Source organism: Ixodes scapularis, unplaced genomic scaffold (assembly GCF_016920785.2).
Source record: "Ixodes scapularis isolate PalLabHiFi unplaced genomic scaffold, ASM1692078v2 PGA_scaffold3__209_contigs__length_174095766, whole genome shotgun sequence".
In the NCBI taxonomy this organism is placed as follows: Eukaryota; Metazoa; Arthropoda; class Arachnida; order Ixodida; family Ixodidae; genus Ixodes; species Ixodes scapularis.
Genome location: NW_024609868.1, coordinates 121,230,355 through 121,242,250, shown reverse-complemented (window position 1 = coordinate 121,242,250; position 11,896 = coordinate 121,230,355). Strand labels below are relative to the sequence as shown.

General features: G+C 45.8%; 1 pseudogene; it reads right to left on the bottom strand.

Moving 5' to 3' along the window:
* Positions 1 to 2,093: 2,093 nt before the first annotated feature.
* LOC115329063 lies at positions 2,094 to 8,783 on the bottom strand (annotated as a pseudogene).
* Positions 8,784 to 11,896: the final 3,113 nt, after the last annotated feature.

Below are 11,896 nucleotides of genomic sequence, written 5' to 3'. Positions count from 1 at the left end.
GACTGCAGTTCGAACCCATCAACTTGTTGCACCTTTTTTTTTCCCCTTACGTATGTATACAAACGGAACAAGATCATGACAAAGGAGGCACCTCTGGCGAAAAAACACAAAACCTGTTCAATTTATACTCGCAGAAAAGCTTTCGCCCTATCACTAAGAAGCATAGACGCCTGGCTCATGCAATTGCCGATCGACCTAATTTTTACTGTCTCTTTTATACCCTTTTAACGTCATTGATCTCTTTGCATAGTACCGTTGTACCGGACCACTTGGCTGAGCAGTTTCTGTATTCTTGTACATGTGTCGCAATTTCGGAATTAGTCGATTTTATCTTTACGTTTCTTTTGTGCTCTGTCAGACAATCGTTCAAGCATCTTGAGGTCTGCCATATATACTTAAAACCGCACGTCATCGGTATGTCGTAAACAACGCCAGTTTCACAAGGCACAGACTTTTCCCTGTGCGCCTTTTGGCACCCTTTTTGCTCTCTTTGGAACGGAGTGAGGTTGCCCAACTTAAAGTCCGAGCTGAAAACTACATTAACGCCAAATGTTTTTGCACACGCTTTTATATTGTGTGGCACTGTGTGAAAATACGGCATCACTGCGATCCTGTTTCTCGATTTTTCCTCCGCCTTTTCCTTTTTCAGGTTCATTAATGTCATTTGCCTCCCGATGAAATCTTCCTCGTAGCCTGCGTTCATCAATCGTTGCCACTGCCCCCTCACTGCCTTAGCCACGAAATGAACACATGACCTGTTCAAAGCATTGGTGAACAGCGATCTAACGACACTCGCCTTTACCGTCCTCGAGTGGCAGCTCTTCTTCGGGAGTACTGGTTTCGGGGCATCTTTTCCATACTCCCAGCACAGGGTTTCACCCACATGAAGTTTTAGATCCAAAAACTGTAACCTATTATTCGTTGGTTTCTCCACTGTGAACTTCAGTTCAGGAGCTGATGACACTATTAGTGACTCTAGCTTCTCCGCAATTCCACTCTGAAAGGTGCATACCACAATGTCGTCGACATATCTCCTGACTATACAGCTCCCCGTCGCCATTTTTCCTAGTCCTTCTACCACTGCAGAATCAAGTGAGTTCAAATATATCTCCGCCAAAGCTGGTGCTACCGATGAGCCTATGCCCACTCCATCTTTCTGCACAAATTTTTTCCCGTCGTATTCTACCACCGTTGAATACGAAATGCCCGAACCTGACTGAAATTTTACGAGATTACGCTCCAGGGCCTCTTTTACACGCTTCAACCGTCTGCTCTTCTCCAACGAATAATAAAGGTCTTTTATGTCCATAGAAAATATCGAACACTTCCTGCCATGATGGACCTCCAGGATGTCAATTAATTCGTTTGAGTTTCTCAGTGAGAGTGAATCTTCAAGCCTTACATACTCTAATCCTAGTTGCGGGAATTTAGACACCACCTTCTGCCAAGCCCCGTTCTCATTTATCACTGTGCGGAAAGGAAGCTCAGGTTTATGGTCTTTTAGAAAAAACTTCATGCTCAATGTTGAGTGTCTTGAGCTCAATATCCCTTTCGCCGTCCCTTCAAATTCAAAATTGAAATTCAAAAACAAAATTGTTTTTACATTTATTTGAGTGGTTTAAAATTTTTTTTATAGATTATGTATGTGCAGGACAGTCGGTAAAACGTTCTATTAAGTCGCCGGAGCAGTTATATCTTTTTTAATAAAACAAAATTAACGTTAAAACTAAAACAATTGTGTTTTTTTAAAAAAAATATTTAAATTAAACAAAACTGCACAAGCCCAACAACATTGCAAGTCGAAAATTGTGCAGATCTAAGAAAAAAAAATATTGTTGGGTGTTTCATAAAAAAGTTTAGTTTTCATAAATTATATAGTGATACCTAGTTTCACGCTATTTTTAAAAGTTAAAACCGCGCTCACGCCATCAAAAACATTTTTTCGTCAGAACTATTTGAGAGCATGGCTACGGACAATGCGGCAAAAGGCCATGAATTTTTTTAGAAATCGAAGGTGGTCGAGCGCAACGTCTGGGACGTTTGAGATGGAGTGATCCTGCTGCAGCTGTTCCCTGTGTACGCTGCGTCCGCTTCTAGAAGTACTCTGCCAGTGCGTCTCTGACTTCTTGGCCTTTCCCATTACACACGTCAGTGTTGTGAGGCGGCTGGGCGAAGAGAGAATCAAGCTCACGTGCTTTGTGCTCCCATAACTGTTCAACGTTATTGTCTCTGAATTCCTCGCAGATGTTATGAAGTATGCATGCGGCCCTAACTGCTCGCTTTGCGTTTGGCCAGGGGGCGTTCCATACTCTTCATAATAAATCGGAAGCGAGCTTTCCATCTGCCAAAGGCATTTTCTACAATTCTTCTCGTCTTTGAGAGCTCGTAGTCGAAGACAGCTTCACGTGTCTTACTTGAGGGATTTGCGTTCGGCCATAGTCGGTTTGCAGTCGATACGAATGCTTGGTCGCACAAGATAACTGGTTCTACAACAGTACCTTGAATCACTGGCACACGAGAACGGGAGAGGTCACCGTCAACAAGTGTGCACAGTCTTGAGCGTCCGTACACGTTGGCGTCATGAAACCTGCCGTGGCTTCCCAAGTTTATTTACCGGAAATGCTACCGGTGGTCGCCCAACGCCAAAAGGATAACACAATACCTGTGTTGAGAAACGAAAAATAAGCATAAAGAGAGCATATTTCAAAAGTAATTATAATGTGTAAAATGATTCATTGCCGTAAGAGAAAGGAAAGCACAGTTAATTTTGTTATATCAACTTCAAAATAATTACTACGGCTAAGAAGCTGTACACCTATACTTCTAAATTCAAGGAGAATGTCAGTAAGCACTATATAGCAAGGGCCTCTCATTTCTCTTCCAAATTCGTAAATATATCGCAGATTACAATATGGAGACCAATATTTATCTTAGCAAACAAGTGATGTGGGAAAAGCATAGAGAAATAAAAAGTGAAAGTCGTTTACCACTCCCTGTAACGCCGAATTGGAGCGCAGCTCTTGAGGAGGAGGAGGGGAGGGTACTGAGGGCCACGTGTTCTCCTGGGAAGGGGGGGGTCACGTGACCCCCCCCCCCCCGAGGGCACGTGACCTTAGTGGGGTCACGTGGGGGCAAACACATGCCCCCTCAGAGGTCACGTGACCTCGGGAGGGGAGGGGGTCACGTGACCTCGGGGTGTCACGTGACTCCCCAGGTCACGGGACCCCCCGGGTCACGTGACCAAAATGTTTCCGCTAGATTTAGCGGGGAAATTTTTTCCGCTAGATTTAGCGGGGAAAGTTTTCCGCTAGATTTAGCGGGGAAATTTTTTCCGCTAGATTTAGCGGGGAAATTTTTCCGCTAGATTTAGCGGGGAAATTTTTTCCGCTAGATTTAGCGGGGAAATTTTTTCCGCTAGATTTAGCGGGGAAATTTTTCCGCTAGATTTAGCGGGGAAATTTTTTCCGCTAGATTTAGCGGGGAAATTTTTTCCGCTAGATTTAGCGGGGAAATTTTTTCCGCTAGATTTAGCGGAAAAATTTTTCCGCTAGATTTAGCGGGGAAATTTTCCACTAGATTTAGCGGGGAAATTTTCCGCTACATTTAGCGGGGAAATTTACCCATAATGCACCGCGCGGTTACGCCGACGGCGACGGCGACGGCGACGCCGCTCAAGCCGGAAACGGGCGCCTAAGAGCTGCGCTCTAAAACCTACTACCCCTTGTAGTTGTGGTCGTCCGTTGCACGCTCTTCGGGTGGCGACACTGGAAAGTGGCGGCCGTCCAGGTCGTCGAAAGCGTGCGGGAATCCAAAAATAGCGAAGAACTCGCGCATATGTGCTGTCATCTCGTCTGGACGCACCACCCGGAGCCAGTCGTCTTCCAGCTTTTGAATCACGGCATTGCAGATGTCTTGTACAGCACGTTTACGTTTGAGCGACCGATTCCAAACAGGTGCGCGATGGTCCTGTCTTCGGCGCTCGAGCACAAACGATACAAGCCTTCTGCCACTCGCTTCTCAAGGGAGATTAGCTCCCTCATACTGGTGCTCTCCCGCTCCAGGAGGCACCTGCATAACTCCTCCCGGAATCTGAGCGTGGCTGCAGAGACGCGAAAGGCTTGCTTGAAATGGGACTCGCCCAAATGAGGCAAAGTGCCTTCGAACCTCCTTTCGTTCCTCTGGAAAGTCCACCGTTCTCGACTGATCACGGGTAGGCTGTTTGTCGTGAAAGCGGCTATGACGAAGGTAGTGGCCTGCAGCTGCTGATCAGTGTCACTCGAAATTCTTGCCTGTGCATCGGCATCCAGCTCCAGCTGCCTCTAATCTGGAAGGCGTTGGGCTCTCACGGAGAAAAGTGCCCCCACCACGCACTTCCACTGTCCATTATTGCGGATATCGCCCACTAGCTCGTCCTCCACGCACTTCATGAAGTTTCGTGGGGGTGAATGAAAGTGCTGTCTAGATTTTGGATTTGTCTAGCTTGTAATGGCTGATCATAGTCATCGAATTAGATTTAAGTTTGCGTTAAAGCTCGTGGCTTAGCGCAACACTCTGTGGCAACGTCTTTTAGAGCGCAGCTCTTAGGCGCCCGTTTCCGGCTTGAGCGGTGTCGCCGTCGCCGTCGGCGTAACCAAGGTCATCCCAAGGTCACCTCAAGGTCACGTGACCCCCTGAAGGTCACGTGACCCCCAAGATCACCCAAGGTCACGTGACCCCAGGTCACGTGACCCCTCCGAGGTCACGTGACCCCCGAGGTCACGTGGTCCCCTCCCCAAGGTCACGTGACCCCCCGAGGTCACGTGCCCCCTCCTAAGGTCACCTCAAGGTCACGTGACCCCCCCAAGGTGACCCCCACGTGACCCCAAGGTCACGTGACCCCCCAGGCCACGCCTCTCCGAGGTCACGTGACCCCCCCCCCCCGAAGTCACGTGACACCACCCCCGAGGTCACGTGACCCCCCGGATCATATTAAAGAATGAGGGGAGGAGGAGGAGGGGTCTACTCTCCCCAGGTACCCTTCACTCCTCCTCCTTAAGAGCTGCGCTCCATTTCGGCGTTACAGGGAGTTGTAGACGGCTTTCACTTTTTAGTAGGACGACGAAGTTATTTATGAAATTATGCGTATGCACTTTAATATTTTGTGTGCCCATTACTATAATTGCTATCGTTTTGGAGAGACAGCAGTGACACCCAAGTTTTCCCGTGTAGCAGCAACACGCTTGAAGATGTTTCGACGGTTTGAATTTCACTCGCTTCAAGTGCACTAAACTAGCCTGTTTGACAGGGGTATAACACCGCCTTGAGGTCACTGAAGAACATTTCCAAAATTGACCACTCAAGTTTCAAGCGTGAAGCTCCACCTAATTGCACTCCCGCGGCTTCGCCGGCTTAGCTCCCACCTTGTTTCATTGGTTTTATCGCCTGAGAACCTTTCTGGCTTAATTAGCAAAAACGCTTTGTTTTTATTGTTTCTATTATCAGCAGTCTTATGTTTATGTTTCTACCTGCCGTCATGTTGTCACGTGACGACGTATTGTGATGTGACGTCTGAATGTCGCATGACGTCGCAGTATGACGTGACGTCATTCGGCCTCGTGGCGTCGCTATGCAACGTGGCCTAGACATGACAATGTCACGTCATGGTGTCAGCTGACGCTAGGTAACAGGTCACGTGATTGGGGCGTGACGTCAGCGGCTGACTTCAATGTGGAATCTTTTGTCGGAGTGCCGAAAACGGCCTCCATCAATGTGGAGCGCGGTCGACGGCGCGAAACCCTCAAAGTGTCCTGCTAATGCAGTAACAGGAACGACACCCTTTGAGAAGCGCCGCTAGCTATCTTAGGAAAATCATGATGCCGGGTCAATGGCGGAGAATAAAAAATGATGCCGAAATCGTAGTTGTCGCTACGCTGGTTCTCGACAAAATGCGTCAGAATTTAACGTAGGGCTTCCGACTCAGCGAAGGACTCGCAATGGTCCTCATACTGTTGTCCTCGGAGAGGCAGTCTGCTTTCCCTGGCGTCCGCGGTTTTGGGTGAGTCATCACAGCTTTCTTCGATCGCCACCTACGGTCTGCACACTGTTCGTTCTGTAACTCTTCCACTGCTGTATGACGACCGGGCCCGGGAAGCTTCTTAAATCTTCAGGCATTGTATGCGCCACTTAGATATGTGTAGTTGGAATAATTTCATGACGCGAGCGCAGTTTCAATGCGGCCGTGAGCTAGCAAACGACACGACGACCAAGCTCGCACGCGCGGGTCTTCCTTTCTGAGGCGCAGTGGTGGACGGCGGGTGTACCACTGGATGGCGAATGTAGCACGAAATTGACATCATCATATCCCCCATTTAAAGGGGCCCTGCAACAACTTTTTGACTGATTTTTAATTTGCACTGATCCTGAGCACACTGAGCGTAGAACCATAATACAACTTTTCTTTTCTCAAATTTCGCTTTAGTTTAAAAGTTATAGGCAAATTAGAATTACAAAAACAAGCAAAAAATAACCTCCTTCATGACGTAGTAGGTCCTGGCTTGAGCGGCCGTGAACTAGAGGAGCGATAGTGAGCTCATCGAGCGCTCACGGCTGCCGCACTCCGTGTCGACGGCTCGAGAGGGCGCCACTAAAGCACGTGTTGGATAGGCTGTATGAAGCGGACGGTCAGGGCGGCTCGCATTGCATTTGCAGCACGATTAAAGACTAATTCGGCATAACACTTCATTGGCTACAAACGACAGCAAACACGGGGTAAATATCAGTTCAGAACGGGAGCCACTTCGCGCTGCCATACCGCCAAATGGCAAAATCGCCAGCAAAGCCGGTGCCGAAAGCCTTGGGAACGCTCGGAACCGGTCGGATCCTCGACCGCAGCGCCGCCGCGTACATCCGGGACCTTTCTACTCACGCCGTTCGTCGGCGCCTCATCGCACCAGCCCTTTCTAGTATACGCAGTTTTTTCCGCCGTTTGGTGGTGGGTATGTCGACGGGTCATTTCTTGTTTCCGTACTGTATGAACTGCATTTGTTTCTTTTCTGATCTCATATACCGAACAAAATCTACTTTCATACATAATTGAAACGGTTCGCGACACTTATATTTTGTATCTCAACTAAAAAAAAAGATTTTAGCGGTTCTGACCAGTAGTAAGCCCAGGACCAAAGACGTCAGATATCGCGCGCTTTCGCCAACGCTGGTCGCCCTCGTAGGTGGAGGAGGTTTCCGCGTCGTCCGGTTAAAATATGACGCACTGATATTTAGTTACTCTCTCCATGCCCGCTGGCTTGCCCGAACCCCAAGAGACCTGGAAACCACAAAAAAGGGAGACGCCTAATTATGATTGCAGGGCCCCTTTAAGCTTATTAAGCGTGAATGGGGGATATGATGACGTCGATTTCGTTGCTTGTGCTCGCACATACCGGCGACTGCAAAGATAGTGCGCCACTTACTATAGACACTCAAATATTTGGTTCAGCATCCCTTTAAAGGAGTTGTGCAACTATTTTAAGGTTGAAAGAAATGGCATCTTCAACTTTTGACATTGTTTAGATTCTCGCAAAGGACAGAAAACACATCTCCTTCCTTCTAGATGTTGCGATTCCGCTGCGTAAACGCGAGGCAAAAATTATATTTCCCGACCTGCAGGCGCGAGCGGCGGCCATGAGGACCACGCGGCGTGACGTCAAAGGGGGATTTGCAGAAAGTTAGCAAGTTGTGCAAATACCCTGCTCGTTAAAAGGTAACTTTCCTATAAATATTATCGTTCGAACATAAACATGAATGCGTCAAAATCCTGATATCATCGACAAAATTTTTATTATACGGAGGTTTAGTGGCGCCATCTATCCGGGGTCAACAAAACCGTCAGCTCTATTTGCTACCCGCGAACGGCCGCCAGAGGCCGGATGGGGACAGAGACAGAGCCGGACGGGGATGGCCGGACACGGACGAGCACGTTGGCACTCTCCTCTTTCCGCTATGGTGATCGCGCTGCGCAGGCACAGGTGGTCACGAGCGGGTGAGTTCTCGCTGCTCACTGATGGCTCTAGAGAGAGAGCTTCACCGGAACCCCGCACGACCCCTATTGACGTCACAGCTCACGTGACTCGGAAGATGGTGAAGGAGTTGAGAGGTGCCGAAAACCCCCACCTTTGTCCATTTTTAAAATAAAAACTAGGACATTCAGGCGAAACCGGTATTTTGTTCTTTACTTCACAAAGTTCGAGACACCAACTCCCAAATTATTTAAGCAAAGCACTAAAGTTGTTGCACAGCTGTTTAAAAAAAAAAAAAAAAAAAAAAATAGAGTTTAAAGAGTGTGCACGGCGGCTGCGGAGGAGAGCACGAGGAGGAGGGCTCAGTGGGCCGATGGTCCCAATCCAGAAACACCGGAAATTCAACGAAAGGCTGTCAGCATCTTTCTTTTGGTGTGTTCTTCGCGACTAATCCGATTAGATCGAGAAACTACGTGGTGATAATGCACCTTTAATTTGTTTTTATTTGTTTGTGTGTTTTTCGGCGTTCGATTGCGCTCTGACTTGCGATTAAAGCGAGCGTTGAAGTATCCGGCATTCTAACGTGGGACATTAATAATGCAAGGCGAGTGCAAGAAAGCAAATTAACGAAGAAAAGAAAACGTGCATACCGAAGGAAAAAAGAGATGTCGTTACCGTTCATAAGAAGGGACTTAAGCTGACCTACCTTTCATGTTTTATTCCACCCTCATTGGGTAGGCATTGCAATACTTCGCAGGTGTCATTCTTCAATTGAATCTCCCCTGGCTCCATTGTTTCTTCATCACTTGTCGTGCAGCTCCCTGTTCAATACAATGCGTTGAAGATGAGGTCTCGTTAATATTTGTCTTTCAGAAAAGTCAGGGGCACTAGAGCAAGCTTCTGTGTGTATACTCAGTGAAAATGCTTTGTAGGCATCGTGATCTTTATGAATTCGTGCAACTTGTGCCTGAGGAATAGGAAGGCTGGATTGGGCACCGACTGGCTCGTTTCTTGTTGAAAAAAAAGGCGTGCAAAGTTTGTGAGCAAAGATGCCATATTTTAAAACTAGCGTTTAGGTTACATTTTATCGTATAGCAATCGTCCTAGCAAACACCTCATACGCCTCTTTCATTTGCTCGTTAGCGAAGCTTATTCTGTCCAATATTTCGTCATCCGAACAAAACCCCGCAGATTGAAAAAAAAAGAAGAGTGTAAAGAGGAAGATTTCAGCAAACATGGGCATTTTCGTCGCTTTACTCGTATTTGCTTGTCGCAGTTATTCGCGGTTTACGACACAATTATAACATAAAAAAATGCCAATATTAAAAATACAAAAAGATGTCTTTTGGTAGCGCATTTATAATACACACATCTTATGAGTGTAGGTTTCAGAAAACAAATTAAGCCTAAACAACCTGATTTTTTTTTTTTATCTCCATGCACAGGAAGAGAAACGGCAAAAACTGTTTGGTTCGAGGCTGCTTTACTCACAGGTGGCAGAACAAAATGCAAAAACGTGGAATCTCTCGTTTTAGATGAATATCCGAAAACATGTTCAAACGATACAGCGTGCCTGGTAACATCTACGTATCGCAGCGTCAAGTGGACACATTTTTTTTTTGCCATTTTTAAACAAAGTTTGTTTAGTTACTTTTTCTAACCTACACAAAAAAAGAACAAAAAAAAAAAAAACTTGAGTCTAGCAAATGCACGAGCTATGAAAACCTTTACGCGAATTCTCATTGCACTCAATTACTTTTCTTATATATATATATATATATATATATATATATATATATATATATATATATATATATATATGTATATATATACGGATTAAAAAAAAAAAACGAATAGCGCTGATAAATGACCGTGTAAAGGTTGTAATAAATGCATTTACCGTTAGCGGTCGAGTCTGGTAAGAAACTGACTTCTAGCCTTCTTAAACCCACATAATCAGTCGATGAAGAAATATCAATCAGTATGGCTGCTAGCAAAATCGCAGCCGCGCACATGAACGCCATGAGCCTGGAAAAACAATTGCGTACGTCTAGGTAGAATTCAAAATTCTTATTTACATTCTTCGCTTTCAAGCTGGGTTATTAAAGCTATCACGTAAGGCCATACCGCTACGCTTCGTTTCGGCATAAGTTGTAAAACGGGGGAATGCTACGTCCCTGGCGAGCCAATCAGAACAATAAACCGTTAACGTGACAACCCACCGTTGAAGTGCGCTCCCGCCGTGAACAGCAGTCATGTGTTTTACTGTATCCCTCTACTTGAATCGCGCGGGCTGCAGCTTTTACCATTTACTCAAATTGCACTTAAACAAACTATCTCGCGTAATATGTGAAAACAAAATTCGTAAATAAAGGCAGGCATCTTTATCATCTACATAAAGCCTCCCTTCGTTAAGTATGTCGTTAAGATATGAATTTAATGTTTCACAGACAATAATATTTCCATCGGCAGTTGCTTTTTAGCGGCATATTGCTGTTCAAAGCGAAATGTTATAAAAAAGGTTATAAAAAGCTTTTTAGCTTACATTCTAGAAAAAAAAATTATCACGATTATTTCCGCTGGCGATTAATAAACACTTGTGTATTAACTGAAAAGCGAAGCGCTTGCAACACACCGATGGAAATCCTCAGAAATTGGCCCTTTCGACGTAGCAATTCCATGTGCATTATTTATTAATATTTAATAGTATTTCTCCCAACCAGGCACGTTTATACAAACTGCGGTTTAAGACGAAGGTTAGTGTTACCCGCGTATAGAACAGAAAAAAATAATAAAAAAAACATGAAGAATCGATTTTTTATTATCTTTATTTTTAGGTGCCCAGATACAACCATGAGGTCTTGGTGCTGGGGCAGCTAAACGCTTACAAACAATGTACATACATAGCAACTACACAAAACATGCAAACATTGCAACTAAACAAAAAATTGCAAGCCTTACAACTAGAAAAAAAAACACATCGCAAATACTCACAGCAAAAAAAAACAAACAAAAACAAAAAAAAAGTCAAGACAAGGCATAGTGGCCGTATGCATGGAATGCAACTTGAAAAAAAAAATCGCAGGATTGTAGGCAAAACAAAGTGTGTACCACCGTACAAAGTTATTTCAATGCCTTTCCATTTTGCCTTCGAGTTCATTTTGAACCAAGCATCGAAGGTTTGCAGGTTTGAAGCAAATATGTCAGTTTTTTTTATCGTAACCGATGTAAAGGAATACCTATATTCTAGGTATTGGGGAACAATATTCTAGGTATTGGGAAACTTCAGGCATATAGACGCTCTAGAAACCCTAAGATTTAGTTGAGATATGAGACTTGGAAAGTCAACTAAGACGTACGGAGTTCTATAGAGCGATAACAGATCGGCGTTCTCTCGACGTCGATGCTGGTATTCAGTGGCGTACCAACTTGTTTTTGAGTGAGGGGGGGGGGGGGGGCAAACCAGACGTCCCCTCCCCCCGGTCCGGGGGGCGGTGCCCTTGGGTATCCCTTGGGCGCCGCCGGCCAGTGTTTGCCCTGCCCGGTGGCGGCTGTTTCAGGAGGGGGGGGGGGGGAACACATGCCTTGCCCCCCCCCCCCCCCTCTGAGAACTGGGGGGGGGGGGGTCAAGCGCCCTCCTTGCCCCCCCCCCCCCCCCCCGGTTGGTACGCCCATGCTGGCAAGGTAATCTGACTCGTTCCAACAGGGCCTCATAATTCAAAGTATGTAGTCAAATAGCAATGCTTAAGAATTAAAGCGATTTTTTCTGCAAACGTTTAATTCTTAGCGAATTTGCTTTACAAGCCCCAGTCCATACTACAGATGCGTTCTCTAATTGAAAACGGCTGTGTAAAAAATCGAGGGTAAAAAAAAAGTACATGGGTTGGTGAACTTTGTAATCAAAC